At 36.0% G+C, this 15,974-nt stretch overlaps 1 pseudogene; it reads right to left on the reverse strand.

Annotated features, from left to right (window-relative positions):
- LOC112650332 (importin subunit alpha-1-like) overlaps positions 1–15,374 on the reverse strand; it is a 273,740-nt pseudogene extending 258,366 nt beyond the window's left edge.
- Positions 15,375–15,974: the final 600 nt, after the last annotated feature.

Consider the following 15,974-nt stretch of genomic DNA (forward strand, 5'->3'; position numbering starts at 1 on the left):
AGAACTTTCAAACAGTATAAAATGTATACCTAACCCAGGTTGCTGGAGATGTTTGGAAATGCTTGGTGCATACACTGAGTTTGTAAGACAATTCGAATGCATCATATAAACAGAAATGTAGGATAAGCAGTGTGTTTATATACATAGAAAAGTGAACATGCTACTTGAAGGAAATTTTCCAGTCCTTATAAAGTGAAGTGAAATTTCATTTAATTCCTCCCATGATTCACTGATGTCTCAGTGGCTGCAGTCAAGTACAATCTGTTTCTGTGATATTTCATGTTGATTATTTTCCTTTTCTTTCCCAGTCTTTTGTCATAAGATATTTAGTATTTTTTCAAATAGAAGTAGGGATTCATTTCCCTGAACATACACATGTACACACATAATTTTGATGCTAGATTCCCTAGATATAGAATTTTTAGATAAAATTAACATTTTCAGAATTTTAAAGAAAATTTAACATTACCTTTTATCTTCATGTGTTGGTAACTGGAAGTCATGCCAATGACATATTCATTTCAGGTAGCCAATTTCATCTTCCTGTAAGTAATATTGTCAATAATCAAGATCATATATCTGAAATATATAGGAGCATATTATTTTTTACTTCTGTTTATAACAGTGGATTTGCTCATTTTGCAAGTATAAAATTATACTTTTGCAAGTATAAAATTAGATTAGGAAAATACTGCTCTATCATATTGTTGCTAACTGTTTCTTAGGTGGACTAATGCTCCCTATCTCAAAACGTTTTCATATTTTTCACTGTTCTTTCCTCGTCTTAGATTCTAGGATATTTTTCACCAAAAGAACTTAGTGATTACTAATTAAATGTAGAGCTGCATTCACTTTATTAATTAGCCATTCTCTTAAAGTTATTTTGTAATTTTATTAATTCCTGATAAATCTTTTTGTACTTGTTTCATAGAGATAAGACTATTCATATGTTTTTAATAACATGGACTAGCTAATTTTTACGTTATACCCCTACATCAGATTTTCTGTTTGCACATCTTGTTCCTCTTTCAAATAGGTGTTTGTTTCCACTTTTTAAAACTGTCACATGATCAGGGTTTTTTTCTCACATTTTTGAATGGAGAATTAAGTGGGTCAAGTAGAAATACTTGGTATGTGTTTTCCTTGCAGGTATATAGGCCTGTTTTCCCAATTTCCTCCCTTTTAAATGAGCATTAACAGCACATTCTAGTAAAGTAGCTTTTAAGTTTGCAGTATGTGCCAAATAACAGATTTTTCTTTATTATTTTATGAGACCACTAATTTCCAAGATAAGAAGGTGATAGTATTTCAACAAATTTCTTTTATCGATGGAGTCTTTCCTTTTCTTTTTATTTGGGAAGTCCAGCTATGTTCTCTTTCTTCAGATTCTAAGTCCTACACAGGAGATCTTCTTCTAGGTAGAAATTAGGTTCACTTTAGAAAGAAAATGATCCTGAGATAGGCACAGCTTTTAAGAATAGGATATTTTTCATCTATAGTACCCAAGGCAGTTTACACATTTAATATGCAATCTCTATAAAAATACCAACAGCGTTTTTCACAGAGCTAGAAGAAACAATCCTTAAATCTGTATAGAAACACAAAAGATCCTGAAAGTCAAAGCCATCTTGAGAAAGAAAACCAAAGCTGGAGGCACCGTGATGGCAGACTTTAAGTTCTATTACAAACTATAGTCATCAAGACAGTATGATACTAGCACAAAAACAGACACATATATCAATGGAACAACATAGAAAACCCAGAAATGGACCTGCAACTATATGGGCAACTAATCTTTGACAAATCAGTAAAGAGTATCCAATGGAAAAGTCTCTTCAACAAATGGTGGTGGGAAAACTGGACAGCAGCATGCAGAAGACTGAAACTTGACTACTTTTTTACACCATACACAAAAATAAATTCTAAATGGATTAAAGAGCTAAATGTGAGACAAGAAACCATAAAAATTCTAGAGAAGAACATAGGAAGCAACCACTTTGACCTCAACCATAACAATTTCTTACTACACATTGCTAGGATCAAGAGAAACAAAAAGCTAAAATGAACTATTGGGATCTCATAAAGATAAAAAGCCTCTTGCATAGCAAAGGAAACAACCAACAAAACTAAAAAGCAGCCTATGGAATGAGAGAAGATATTTGTATATGACATATCTGATAAAGGGTTAGTACCCAAAATTTATGAAGAACTCATCAAACTGAAAACCCTACACCCAAATAATCCAGTTAAGAAATGGGCAGAAGATATGAATAGACATTTCTCCAAGGATGACATACAAATGGCTAATAGACACATGAAAAGATGCTCATCATCACTCATCATCAGGGAAATACAAATCAAAACCACAGTGAGATACCACCTCACATCTCTTAGAATGGCTACAGTTAACAATACAGGACTCAACAGGTGTTGGTGAGAATACAAAGAAAGGGGAACTCCCTTTTACTGTTGATGAGAATGAAACTGGTGCAACTACTCTGGAGAACAGTATAGAGGTTCCTCAAAAAAGCTAAAAACAGAACTACCACACCATTCAGAAAGTACCCTAACTAGGTGTTTACCCAAAGGATACAGAAGTAATACATGGTACTCTAGGAAGAGTACATGGTACTTTGATGTTTATAGCAGCATTATTTATTTATTATGAGCAGCTATACATCAGTAAATAAGTCAATCTAGAAGAAATGGATGCATTTCTAGAAAATCAGAAACTACCAAAACTGGAACAGGAAGAAATAGAAAACCTGAACAGGCCAATAACCAGGGAGGAAATTGAAGCAGTCATCAAAAACCTCCCAAGACACAAAAGTCCAGGGCCAGATGGCTTCCCAGGGGAATTCTATCAAATGTTTAAAGAAAAAACAATGCCTATTCTACTAAAGCTGTTCCAAAAGATAGAAAGGGATGGAATACTTCCAATTTCGTTCTATGAGGCCAGCATCACCTTAATTCCAAACCAGAAATGGACTTCACCAAAAAGGAGAATTATAGACCAATATCCCTGATGAACACAGATGCAAAAATTCTCAAGAAGATACTAGCCAATAGGATTCAACAGTACATTAAGATTATTCACCATGACCAAGGGGGATTTATCCCCAGGATGCAAGGCTGGTTCAACACTCATAAAGCAATCAATGTGATAGATCACATTAGCAAGAGAAAAAACAAGAACCATATGATCCTCTCAATACATGCAGAGAAAGCATTTGACAAAATACAGCATTCATTCCTGATCAAAACTCTTCAGGGTATAGGGATAGAGGGAACATTCCTCAGCATCCTAAAAGCCATCTATGAAAATCCCATAGCAAATATCACTCTCAATGGGAAAACACTGGGAGCCTTTCCCCTAAGATCAGGAATAAGACAGGGATGTCCACCCTCACCACAGCTATTCAACATAGTACTAGAAGTCCTAGCTTCAGCAATCAGACAACAAAAAGGAATAAAAGGCATTCAAATTGGCAAAGAAGAAGTCAAACATCCCTCTTTGCAGATGATATGATGCTGTACATAGAAAACCCAAAAGACTCCACCCCAGGATTGTTAGAACTCATACAGCAATTCAGCAATGTGGCAGGATACAAATTCAATGCCCAGACATCAGTGGCATTTCTATACACTAACAATGAGACTGTAGAAAGAGAAATTAGGGAGTGAATCCCATTTACAATTGCACCCAAAAGCATGAGATACCTAGGAATAAACCTAACCAAAGAGGTAAAGGATCTATACCCTAAAAACTATAGAACGCTTCTGAAAGAAATTGAGGAAGACACAAAGAGATGGAAAAATATTCCATGCTCATGGATTGGCAGAATTAATATTGTGAAAATGTCAATGTTACCCAGGGCAATTTACACATTTAATGCAATCCCTATCAAAATACTATGGACTTTCATCAGAGAGTTGGAACAAATCATCTTAAGATTTGTGTGGAATCAGAAAAGACCCCAAATAGCAAGGGGAATATTAAAAAGAAAACCATATCTGGGGGCATCACAATGCCAGATTTCAGGTTATACTACAAAAATGTGATCATCAAGACAGTGTGGTACTGGCACAAAAACAGACACATAGATCAATGAAGCAGAATAGAGAATCCAGAAATGGGCCCTCAACTCTATGGTCAACAAATATTGGACCAAGCAGGAAAGACTATCTACTGGAAAAAGGACAGTCTCTTCAATAAATGGTGCTGGGAAAATTGGACAGCCTCATGCAGAGGAATGAAACTAGACCACTCTCTTGCACCATACACAAAGGATAAACTCAAAATGGATGCAAGATCTCAATGTGAGACAAGAATCCATCAAAATCCTAGAGGAGAACACAGGCAACACCCTTTTGAACTTGGCCACAGCAACTTCTTGCAAGATACATAAATATATCTATGAAGGTAAGGGAAACAAAAGCAAAAATGAATTATTGGGACTTAATCAGATAAGTTTCTGCACAGGGAAAGCAATAGTCAACAAAACTAAAAGACAATCTACAGAATGGGAGAATAATTTGCAAATGACATATCAGATAAAGTGCTAATATCCAAGATCTATAAAGAACTTATTAAACTCAACAGCAAAGAAGCAAACAATCCAATCATGAAATGGGCAAAAGACATGAACAGAAATTTCAGAGAGGAAGACATAGACATGGCCAACAAGCACATGAGAAAATGCTCCGTATCACTTGCCATCAGGGAAACACAAATCAAAACCACAATGAGATACCACCTCACGCCAGTGAGAATGGGGAAAATTAAGACAGCAAACAACAAATTTTGGAGAGGATTTGGAGAAAGGGGAATGCTCTTGCACTGCTGGTAGGTACAACCACTCTGGAAAACTGTGTGGAAGTTCCTCAAAGAGTTAAAAATAGAGTTACTCTACGACCTAGTAATTGTACTGCTGGGGATTTACCCTGAAGGTACAGATGCAGTGAAACGCCGGGACACCAGCACCCCAATGTTTATAGCAGCAATGTCCCCAATAGCCAAACTGTGGAAGGAGCCTCAGTGTCCAGTGAAAGATGAATGGATAAAGATGATGTGGTCTATACATACAATGGACTATTACTCACGCATTAGACACGACAAATATCCACCGTTTGCTTCAACGTGGATAGAACTGGAGAGTATGATGCTGAGTGAAATAAGTCAATTGGAGAAGGACAAACATTATATGGTTTCATTCATTTGAGGAATATAGAAAATAGTGAAAGGGAATAAAGGGGAAAGGAGAGAAAATGAGTGGGAAATATCAGGATGGTGACAGAACATGAGAGACTCCTAACTCTGGGAAACAAACAAGGGGTGGTGAAAAGGGAGGTGGGTGGGGGGTTGGGATGACTGGATGATGGGCACTGGGGGGCACTTGACGGGGTGAGCACTGGGTGTTATGCTATATGTTGGCAAATTGAAATCCAATAAAAAATTATTAAAAAGAGAAGTAAAAGGCAATCTCTGGAATGAGATAAGATATATGTAAATGACATATCTGAATAAACACTAGTATCTGAAATCTGTATAAACCTATCAAACTCAACACCCAAGAAACATCCCAGCTAAGAAATTGGGCAGAAGACATGAATGGACATTTTTCCAAAGAAGGCATCCAGATAGCTAACAGACACATGAAAAGATGTCCAACATCACTCATCATCAGGGAAATTCAAATCAAAACTGTGATGAGATACCACCTCACACCTGTAGGAATGACTAAAATTAACAGAGGAAATAACAAACGTTGGTAAGGATGCAGAGCAAGGGGAACACTCTTATGTTGTTGGTGGGAATGTAAGCTGGTGCAGCTACTCTGGAAAACAGTAAGGGGTTTCCTCGAAAAGCTAAAAACAGAGCTACCCTACCACCTAGCAATTGCACTAGTAGGTATTGCAAAGGATACAAACATACTTATTTGAGGGGGCACATGCACCCTGGTGTTTATAGCAGCATTATCAGCAATAGCCAATTGAGAAAATAACCCAAATGCCCAATGACTGATAAGTGGATAAAGAAGATGTGAGTGTATACACACACACACACACACACACACATATATGGAATATCAGATGAAATCTTGCCATTTGCAACATGGATGGAACTATAGTGTATTATGTTGTGCCCAAGATTGCCAATCTGAGAAACCACCAAGGAGCCGACACCGATGCAAACACACGAGGGCTTATTTACAAGCTCGAGCTTGGGTCCAAGTATACCCAACACAGTGGAGCAGGGACTTAGACCCCGAGTTGGGTTTCAGCTTAGTTTTAAGGGCTGGTCTAGGGGACCTCCAGAAGGGGTGGAGGAATTCCTCAAGTTCTTTTTACATTTTGATATGGGGCCTTCAAGGGCATTGAGTTCTATTCTTATTCTAATATGGGGCTTCCTGCCCTTGGTTTGGGCTCTGTTCTTATTCTAATATGGGGCTTTCTAGGACATTAAGCTGTAAGCTGTTTTCTTCCTGTAACTGAAGTAATGTAAATCTCAGCTCTTATTCACAGGGGCCTGGGATGGCTGTACTTGTGCTAATGATGAACTTAAAGTGGAATGGCCTTAATTTTCTTGGCTTCCACATATTATACTAAGTGAAATAAGTCAGAATAAAGACAAATACCATCTGATTTCACTCCTATGTGGAATTTAAGAAACAAAACAGATGAACATAGGGGAAGAAAAGGAGGCAAACCATAAGAGACTCTTAACTGTAGGGAACAAATTGAGGGTTGCTGGAAGGGAGGTGGCTGGGGGGATGGATATTAAGAAGGGCACTGATTGTGATGAACACTGGGTGTTGTGTAGAAGTGAGAATCACTAAATTCTACTCCTGAAACCAGTATTACACTGTATGTTAACTAACTAGAATTTAAATAAAAACGAAACTAAAAATAAGTAAGTAAGTAAATAAATAAATAAATAATAAATTTAAAACAAACAAAAAGAATAGGATATTTTTTACTTAGAACTCTGAGTATCAAAATTATTTTCTTGCTGACATTTACTACATTGTATGTTGTGTGTATTGGGTTATGATGCTTTTGCTTTGCTTTTGATCTAATCTCATTTGCATTGTATATTCCAGAAATTCTTTGATTTTATGGCTCAGTAATCACACCAATTCATATTATGGAGACATATTTTGTCATTGGAGAGGAAGTTCAGTATGTCACTGTCTAATCTGCATGGCAATTCTCTAAGGACATTTTAAAAAATATATTTTTTCCTTTAGACTTTTTATCTGAGGGCCAGGTAAATGTTATGTGTCAGTTGAGTGATTGAGCTGTGATTTGACCTCAGATCCTCTGTTTTCATCTCCAGATCTCTCATTCCTAACCAGAGACAATTGTGGATTGCGTTTCATCCCACTCAATTTCGCCGAGTTCAATCAAAACATTCTGAATGCCTACAATATGGTAATACTGTACAAGCACTAAAAATACAGAGATGGCTAAGACGAACATCCTAGCTTCAATCTATTCATACCTTTGTATGTGGAATATAGTAAAGAAGGAAAATAAGGGAAAGCAAAGACTAACGTGACTTACTAAACAATTTTGCCTGATTGTTCTGGTATAGGCCAACTGAAAAACAAACGTAAATTGAAAGAACTTTCACTATGAATACCTGTTGTATGTTAGAGAAAATAATGAGCATGTCCCTTTTTATGTCTTGATATAATTTATAAAATAATGAGTATTTGAATATCCAAATGATAGAAATAAGCTTACTCATATATACATTATAAGGATTAATTTTTTAACCTACCTTCTACTTTTCAGAGTTAATTTCCAAAAAAAGGGAGGGGGAACAAATAGAAGAAGTAGTGTTATTCATAAATAAAATGAATAAAAATATATTTAGGAAAATCAATGCTGTTGCTTAACTGTCTAATTTATACCTGACCTCTATCAGTTTAATATTTTCAAAGCTCCATGAAATGGGAGATCTTAGAGAGCACTTATCTGCCTGTCTTTAATTTTAGACAAATTGAAGTCAAAGGAAGACTTGTCTGGAAAACACATAAAAAGGCTTAGGTGAGCCTACTCCACAAATTGTTTCTCCTAATTCCTTCTTAATGGAGGAGGATGGGGGTTCTTCTAGTCACTGAATTCCCCCTATTGCACTTGAGGGAAATTTTTCCTTTAGTGTTATGGGAACACAGCATCTCAGTCTATGATTATGATTCTTTTAAATAACAATAGAATAAGAAGGGCTAGACAATAATGAAACAAAAGGTACCTGTAGAGATTTTTCTTACATGTAAATGCCTTTGTTTCATTAATGGCCCGAACTAGAGGGTATTTAATAATATCAATGGGATTTTTTGGTTGTTGACATCTATTATGTTGAAAGGAAAATTGCTGATGGTTTCTCCATCAGAATTTATGCAGGAAATAGACTCATGGCACACAGTACGGTCTTATTTTTCCACTCATGCTACTCTAGTTTCAAAGTAAATGAGGTGCCTGAGAAAAGTGAGACACAATTACTGACTGAAGGAAATTAGCATTTTTTCATGGAATTCAATGCTGATTAAGGGAAAGAATAGTATTAAGAGATGCATTTACATTCCCTATAGGAATTGAAGATCTAAGAAAGGAAAAACACGTATATGTGTCTTTTGTTATGTATGTACCCTTTAGCTACTGTAGATTCAAAGTACATTTCAGTAGAACATCAGTAGAAGGCAAACCCTACAGACATAAGAGCTGCAGGCAGTCTACCAAAGGATACTAAGAGTAGCAGGTGAAAAGTGGAAAAGAAACAGGGTATTATCATAGTTTTAAAATATGTATCTCAAGATATTAATTACAAATGGAAAGAGTAACCCAGCAAACATCATTTTAATCAAGTGATCAAAATTAGTATCACCAGGAAAAAGACACAAAGACATTGTTCTTTGGTATTTATGCCAAACACTTATAACCTCAGTCCAATCATGAGAAAACATCGGACAAACCCAAATTGAAGGACCCTCTACAAAACAATCAGTAGTACTATTCACAAGAGTCAAGATTATAAAAAAAAATAGGTAAGACTGGGGCAGCTGGGTAGCTCAGTGGTTGAGCATCTGCCATTGGCTCAGGTCATGATCCTGGGGTCCTGAGATTTAGTCCTGTATCAGGCTCCCCACAGGGAGCCTGCTTCTCCATCTGTCTATATTTCTGCTTCTTTCTCTGTGTCTCTCATGAATAAATAAGTAAAATCTTAAAAAAAAAATAAGACTAAGAATTAGAGAATTAGGAAGAGAATAAAGAAACAACAACAATGAAAACAAAAAATAACATGTGGGCTCCTGTACTGGATTCTGAAATGTAAAAAGGACATTAGTGAAAACTGGTGAAATTTGAATGGGATATGTCATTTGATAAATAGTATTGTATCAATGTTAATTTCCTGGTCCTGATTATTTTACTATGATATGTCAGATGTTAACATGAGTAGAAGTTGATGAGAAATAGGAACCTCTGCACTATTTTTGCAAAGTGTTAAGTCTACACTTTCTGGTATAGGCTGACTGAAAAAGTCTAAATTAAGTAAAAATTAATTAAATTAAGTCTAAAATTATTTCACAATTAAAAGTTTAAATATGGTCATTTTAGTATGAGAATATAGATTTTGAGGTAATACACTTTCTTTACCCAACTTTTAAAATTGTGCTGATATAAAACAAACTAGATTTGGAGAAGAAAATGAGACCTCTATGGGGAATGGGTGAGAGAAATTGGGGCAGGTTTGAAAGCTTTTGCATTCAGAGACACATCTATTTGCCATTCTTCATCAGAAATGAAAGTTGGTGTCCTGGAAGAATTACATGGAGCTCCAATGCATGGAGGTGACATGGGGTAGAGTGTGGAGAAGGGCTAATAGAAAGATGGCAAGTTTCAGAGGCAGACCAATTCCTTTTCAAATCTCAGATCTTCCACCTGATAACTATGTGACCAGTTTAACCCTAATTTACTACTACTCCTCCTATTACAACCACTACTATCACCACCTCCACTACTACCATTACTACTTTTCTTCTTCTTCCTTGTCGTCTTCCCTTTCCCCTCCTCTCCTTTTCCTCCTCCTCCTCTTTTACCCAGAGATAACAGAAATTACCTTACAGGTTTCCCAGATATTACTGAAATGATGTAAATATTATTTACATAAAAGCTCCTAACCCCATTCAAGTTAAAGCTGTATATTTCTTATTAAACTAACAAAGTATCATGAGATGAAATTTAAAAGAAAAAAACACATACATTTTCATTTACCAACAGTTATGTGTAGTCTCTAAGTCTTATGGGTATATTTCTAAATGATTATGATTTTAGTGTATCGTTTTTACCTTGCATTTTCCCCACTTACTGCTTATAAATGCTATCATGTTGCTACATATTTTTAAAATGATTATCTCCCTACAACTGAATATTTAAGTCGATTCTAATTTTTTTATTCTAATTATTTTAAACTATTGTAAGCCATGAATGCATTCAATATCATTTCTTTACTTGAATTATTCCTTTTATAAAAGACTATGCATTAACAGTGTAGTTTTTGTGAATAGTTAAAAATTAACCTTCTTCATAAACTTTTATTGTTTACCCTCTACTTTTATATAATTGAAGACATGAATCTTAAACCACTGAAGTTTCTTAGCATTATTATCAGAAGTACTTATTAGCATCATCTTTGCTTCTAATATAGAACCACAACCCAACGCTGCAGAAACGGTGCAGAAAAATGTATAACCACCACTCTTTAGATATAAGAAGCATGACAAGTGCTATATAGATGCTAGTTTTCATTATTATTAATATTGACATGTGCTATTGGTAAAAAATAACCATCAGTAATTGTTATGATCATTCTATTAGACCTCTAGTATAGATTGCCACTGGTGGAAGTGGACAAGAATACGGAAGAGATGAGGCCTTTAAAAGTATATGGGGAAGCCCATCACAGTGTATCTCATTTACCAATGTTGCTACAATGCAAATTTTCCTTTAGTTCTTTCAATTTTGAACAGTGATGGCTTTGTGTGGCATTTTTCTTGATTCTGAGGTTCTGTCAATTCCTGACTTGTAATTATATATATGTATATATAATCTCCACCCAACTTTTAAAATTGTGCTGATACAAAACAAACTAGATTTGGAGAAGAAAATGAGACCTCTATGGGGAATGGATGAGAGAAATTGGGCAGGTTTGAAGGCTTTTGCATTCAGAGACACATTCTTCATCAGAAATGAAAGTTGGTGTCCTGGAAGAATTACATGGAGCTCCAATGCATGGAGGTGACATAGGGTAGAGTATGGAGAAGGAAAAAAATATTTTTTCATTATTTCTTTCATTTTTTATTATATATAGCTATATATATAATATATGTATATATAATAATATCTATAGTAATTATATATAATATATATTATATATATATATATATATCTCCCACCATACTCTAAACTTTAGTTTTATGCTCTCTTGATTTTGCTTACATTTGTGATCTCTGATTCATTGTGATCTCACTAGTGTCTTTCTTTTATAGTCTGATCTCATGTCTTGCTTCCTTGTTAAGCTGTTATGCTGCCACCTTTGATCCAGTATGAAAAATTTAAAGACTATGGGCAAAATGAAAATCTAATATTTTAATTTTATTGGAATATATCATACATTTATCGGCTTATTAGAGTAAAAGATAAAAGGTTAAGAAAACAGGTTACATGCTACAAACTTTTCTATCAATTGTTCCTAAACTGGAAAGGAAAAGTACAGCACAACTTCTCACTTAGAACTCATTTTACTAGTTTTGACAATATTAGAAACAATCAAACTAACTTCACAGTGTTATTTAATTATTGTGTTAAAACATATGTAACATTAAATTTATCATTTAAAATAGTGTAAGTGTACAGTTCAGGAATATGAAATACAGTTGATTCACATTATTATGCAACTTTTGCCATCATCCCCAGGACTGTTCATTTTCTGAAATTGAAACTCTATATCCAGTAAACAGTAACTCTCTTTTATCCCTACTCTCAGCCCCTGGCAACCATCATTCTTCTTTCTCTGAATTTTACTATTCTAGGTGCCAATAATAATAAAGCATTTTGTCCTTTTGTGACTGGCTTATTTCACTTAGCATAATATTATCAAGGTTTATCCATGTTGTCACTTGTTTTTAATTTCCTCCCTTTACAGGCTAAGTAATATTCCATTATATGTATATACTGCATTTTGTTTATCCATTCATCCATTAATGGACACCTGGGTTGCTTCACCTTTTAGCTATCAGGAATAATGCTGCTATGAGCATGTGTATCTACATATCTAAATCCCTGCTTTCAATTGTATTGGATATAATCTTGTCAATACTTCAGACTTGTCATTTTCTGTTTGTTTCTTGCCACTACTCAACACTCATTTTCTATTTGTTCTAACAGCTTTAAAATACTAGCCATACTAAAATACTACTGGGTGTGAGAAAGCATCTCACTGTCGTTTTGATTTTCATTTCCCTAAGTATTATTGATGGATATCTTTTTGTGTGGTTATTGTTCACTTATTTATCTTCTTTAGAGAAATGTCTGTCTATTCCAGTCATTTGTCCATTTTTAATTATTTTTTTCATGCTCACTCTAGTTTTAATGATGGAAGTTTTAAGTTGTTTTCTTTTTTAAGATTTATTTACTTTAGAGAGAGAGACAGAGTCAGCATGGTGGGGAGGCACAGAGGGAAAGTCTTAAGCAGATTCCGCACTGAGTGCAAAGCCTGACACAGGGTTCAATCTCATGACTCTGAGATCAGGGCCTGAGCAGAAACCCAGAGTCTGATGCTTAACCAATTGAGCCACCTAGGTGCCCCAATAATGGAAGTTTTAAGCTTCAAATCAAAAGGTGAGGCAAGGAGAGATGTGATAAAGAACTTCAGCTTCAATGCAATATATTTGGCTGTATCTAGGTATTTTACATGTCTTGACAGGGAGGATAATCTAAGCCAGCTGTTATTCGCTACAGAGTACTACATCGCAGTTGAACCAATGGGTTACAAAGACACCATAGGTTAAAGGGAAATGACAACATCTGGAACCCCCAAACCCGATCTGAGCAGATGGTTCTTCCCCAAGGGACATATAAGTAACTATTTTCCTTAAATAAGCCATCTGTCTGAATAATCATTGTTACCAATTAATAAGACATTTAAAGAGTTGAGAAATTTGTTAACTCAAAAAACAGGAGAAAACGAACTATGATTTTCCCAATCATAAAATGACAGCATTCTGAGACACCTATGTTACATGTAATATAGGATATTCTTTGGTTGCCCTTTCTGAAATATTTTGTGCAGGTAGCTAAACCAGTAAAAAGCAAATCAATAGATCAAACTAGTCTGTGGTGACAAATTTGATTTGTTGAGAGCAGTGTACATCGTCCCTGATCACCAAGACCAAATGAGGCAGAACAAGCAAGTCATGTGCTCTTATGAAAAAATAAAGCTCCAACTGAGGGTGATAAACTGGTGGTAACCGTGTCATATCTTTATGTTGTGTAACTCTTCTACTATTGGTTAAACCCCTGCCTACTACACATAACTCTTCTTTACTCTGTATGTTCCATCTCTTTTTAGAAACATAACATCCCTACTCATGTTGTTTCACATCAACGTCCTGTTTGTGCTGGTGTCAGCCCCAAATGACTTCCACTTCGCCTAAGTGGCCAGCGCTTCTCAATCTTCAGGTTCTAGCTCAAGCATCTTCCCTGTGAAGAATTACTTCATGACCCAAGAAAGCTGACAATGTCAACTTAGCCTCCTCACTCTGTGTTATATACATCAATAAAACAGCATTTTCCCCACTGAACTTAAAAATGTTGATTCCCATGTTAAAGTGTGATTGTATGAGGAAATAGCTGTATCCTACACATCTATGCAGTTCCTAGTTTCTGGAAACAAAACTTGAAAAGAAAAACGTTTGTTAATGAATGAAACAGATTGGAAATACTATTGACAAAATGAGAGTTCACTTCAAAAAAATCCTATCGATGATTATTTTACTAAGGCTTCAATTCTTTTTGCTTAAAATGAAAAAAAAAAAAACCCTATAAATCAAATTCATTATTTTCAGTTTCTAAGCCCATAGCAAAAATAAATTTCAATTAAAAAAAAATTGTCTGGATACGAGGGTGCTGAGATTGCAAATCTTATTGAGTTTGGGGTTGTTGTTATTAAAAAGATTTGCTGGAACCTGTAATCCAACTTTGAACCTAGAAATTTGTAGGAATCAGAAATCCCCATAGCTTTGTGTCTAATAGTGGAAAAAATTGCTTTCTGGTGATTAAAGGGGCTAATTTGTTAGCTAGTTTCATTAACTATTCTTACAGGAAATAGAAAAACCAACCTAATGTTCATTTCCCCTGGCCTGTTTGCAGTGCCAGCCAGGTGCAGGCTGATTTCTCTCAGTCCCACTCGGATTTCCTGGAGCCAGACACACAGGATGGAATGCCACGCTATAAGCAGAGCATGCACATCACTGTGAAGGTAACAGTGTTAAACACTGTGAAAATAAATAAAGGAAACCTCATTTAAAATGGATTTGAAAAGCCCTGAAGGGGGAGCTCTCAGGCACAGACAACTGCAATCAGCAGAAAGGGAGATAAGAATTCTCTGACCACAGAGGCTGGTTCACACAGGAGTTTCATCCCCCACTTTTAAGAAATAGAAGAAGGACCCTTTCTTGCCCAGAAACAGCACACTAATCACTGCCTGCAGCCAATGAGAAGTGGCCGCCACCTCCAACTCTTGTTCTTCCCCAGTGAACTTTTGTTTAAAGCAAACCTCTTAGATTTTCTCCAAAACGGAATAAAAGCTGAGCCCCCACCCCCTTTGTCTCTTCAGATTTGCCTATGGTTGGCCACAGTTTGCTTATCCTGAATTACAATTCCTTTGCTATTCCTCAATAAACTCATTTTGCTGGTATACTAACTGGCTCTTTTATTTTTAAGGTTGACAACAGAAAAACTCACTCACCTTTCCTTCCAAAACGAAGAAACCAGTTCCCGAGGTTATCGCTCATCCTCTCTCTCCGTCTAGAGCTACGCACTTTGATACCCCCCTTGTCAAAAAAGTGCAGAGTGGCGTTCTTTTTTTCTTGTACATTATCTCAAACATTTGCCCAGTCTCTTCGTATCGGCTCACCCCATTTTTCTCCCGCAGTAATTTTCTGATTAGTGAGCCTTTTACTCACGGCAGCCCTTAATGATGTCGCTTCGGGGAATGTGCTTGGAATGAATTTTAGCTCTGCTGGCTTTATCTAAGTAGGAAAGCCCTTTTGCATCCTTTTCCTTTCCCTGTTCCCTTAGTGCTGCATTCTAGCCCAGCTGATGGATTGTTTCCTGTCTGCAATCACTAACCAGTGTCATTCAGTCTGGGTTCTCGTGCATTTAACTGGCGCTGTCTCATTGTCCTGTCCTCTTAATTTAAATGCTTGTCTCCTTGCCTCTCAATCTAATAGCTCATTCCTTCTCCTCCCCTATTACCCAGCATTGTTTCTCCATCATATCACTTGCAATTTCCAGGATGACATATTTTACTTCAGATCATAGCTCATTTAGTCTTTTTGCCTGCTGGTATGCTAATAGCATCTCAAGCTAATCATTAATTTCCACCCTGTGGTTTCAATAATTCCTTCCATGCTAAATCTTGCATAGAAAAATTGTTTTAGGTTTGGCACCTTAACTTCGTCTAAGGGAAAAATGAACCAAAAGATGTTGAGTCACTGCCAGAGGCCTCCACTGGTCAATGGAGGCATTATTGCTTACCTAGTTAAAGATGTCTAAAGAGTTAGAAGAATACAAAACAAAAACCATATAAAAAAAACAACAACAAAAACAGAAATGACTGTAAACCTGCTGTTTTATGTGTGTCTAACCCATGCCTTTTGAAAATAAAAGGTAGTGGGCAGTCCCGG

The sequence above is a fragment of the Canis lupus genome, chromosome 11 (genome assembly GCF_003254725.2).
Source record: "Canis lupus dingo isolate Sandy chromosome 11, ASM325472v2, whole genome shotgun sequence".
Lineage (NCBI taxonomy): Eukaryota > Metazoa > Chordata > Mammalia > Carnivora > Canidae > Canis > Canis lupus.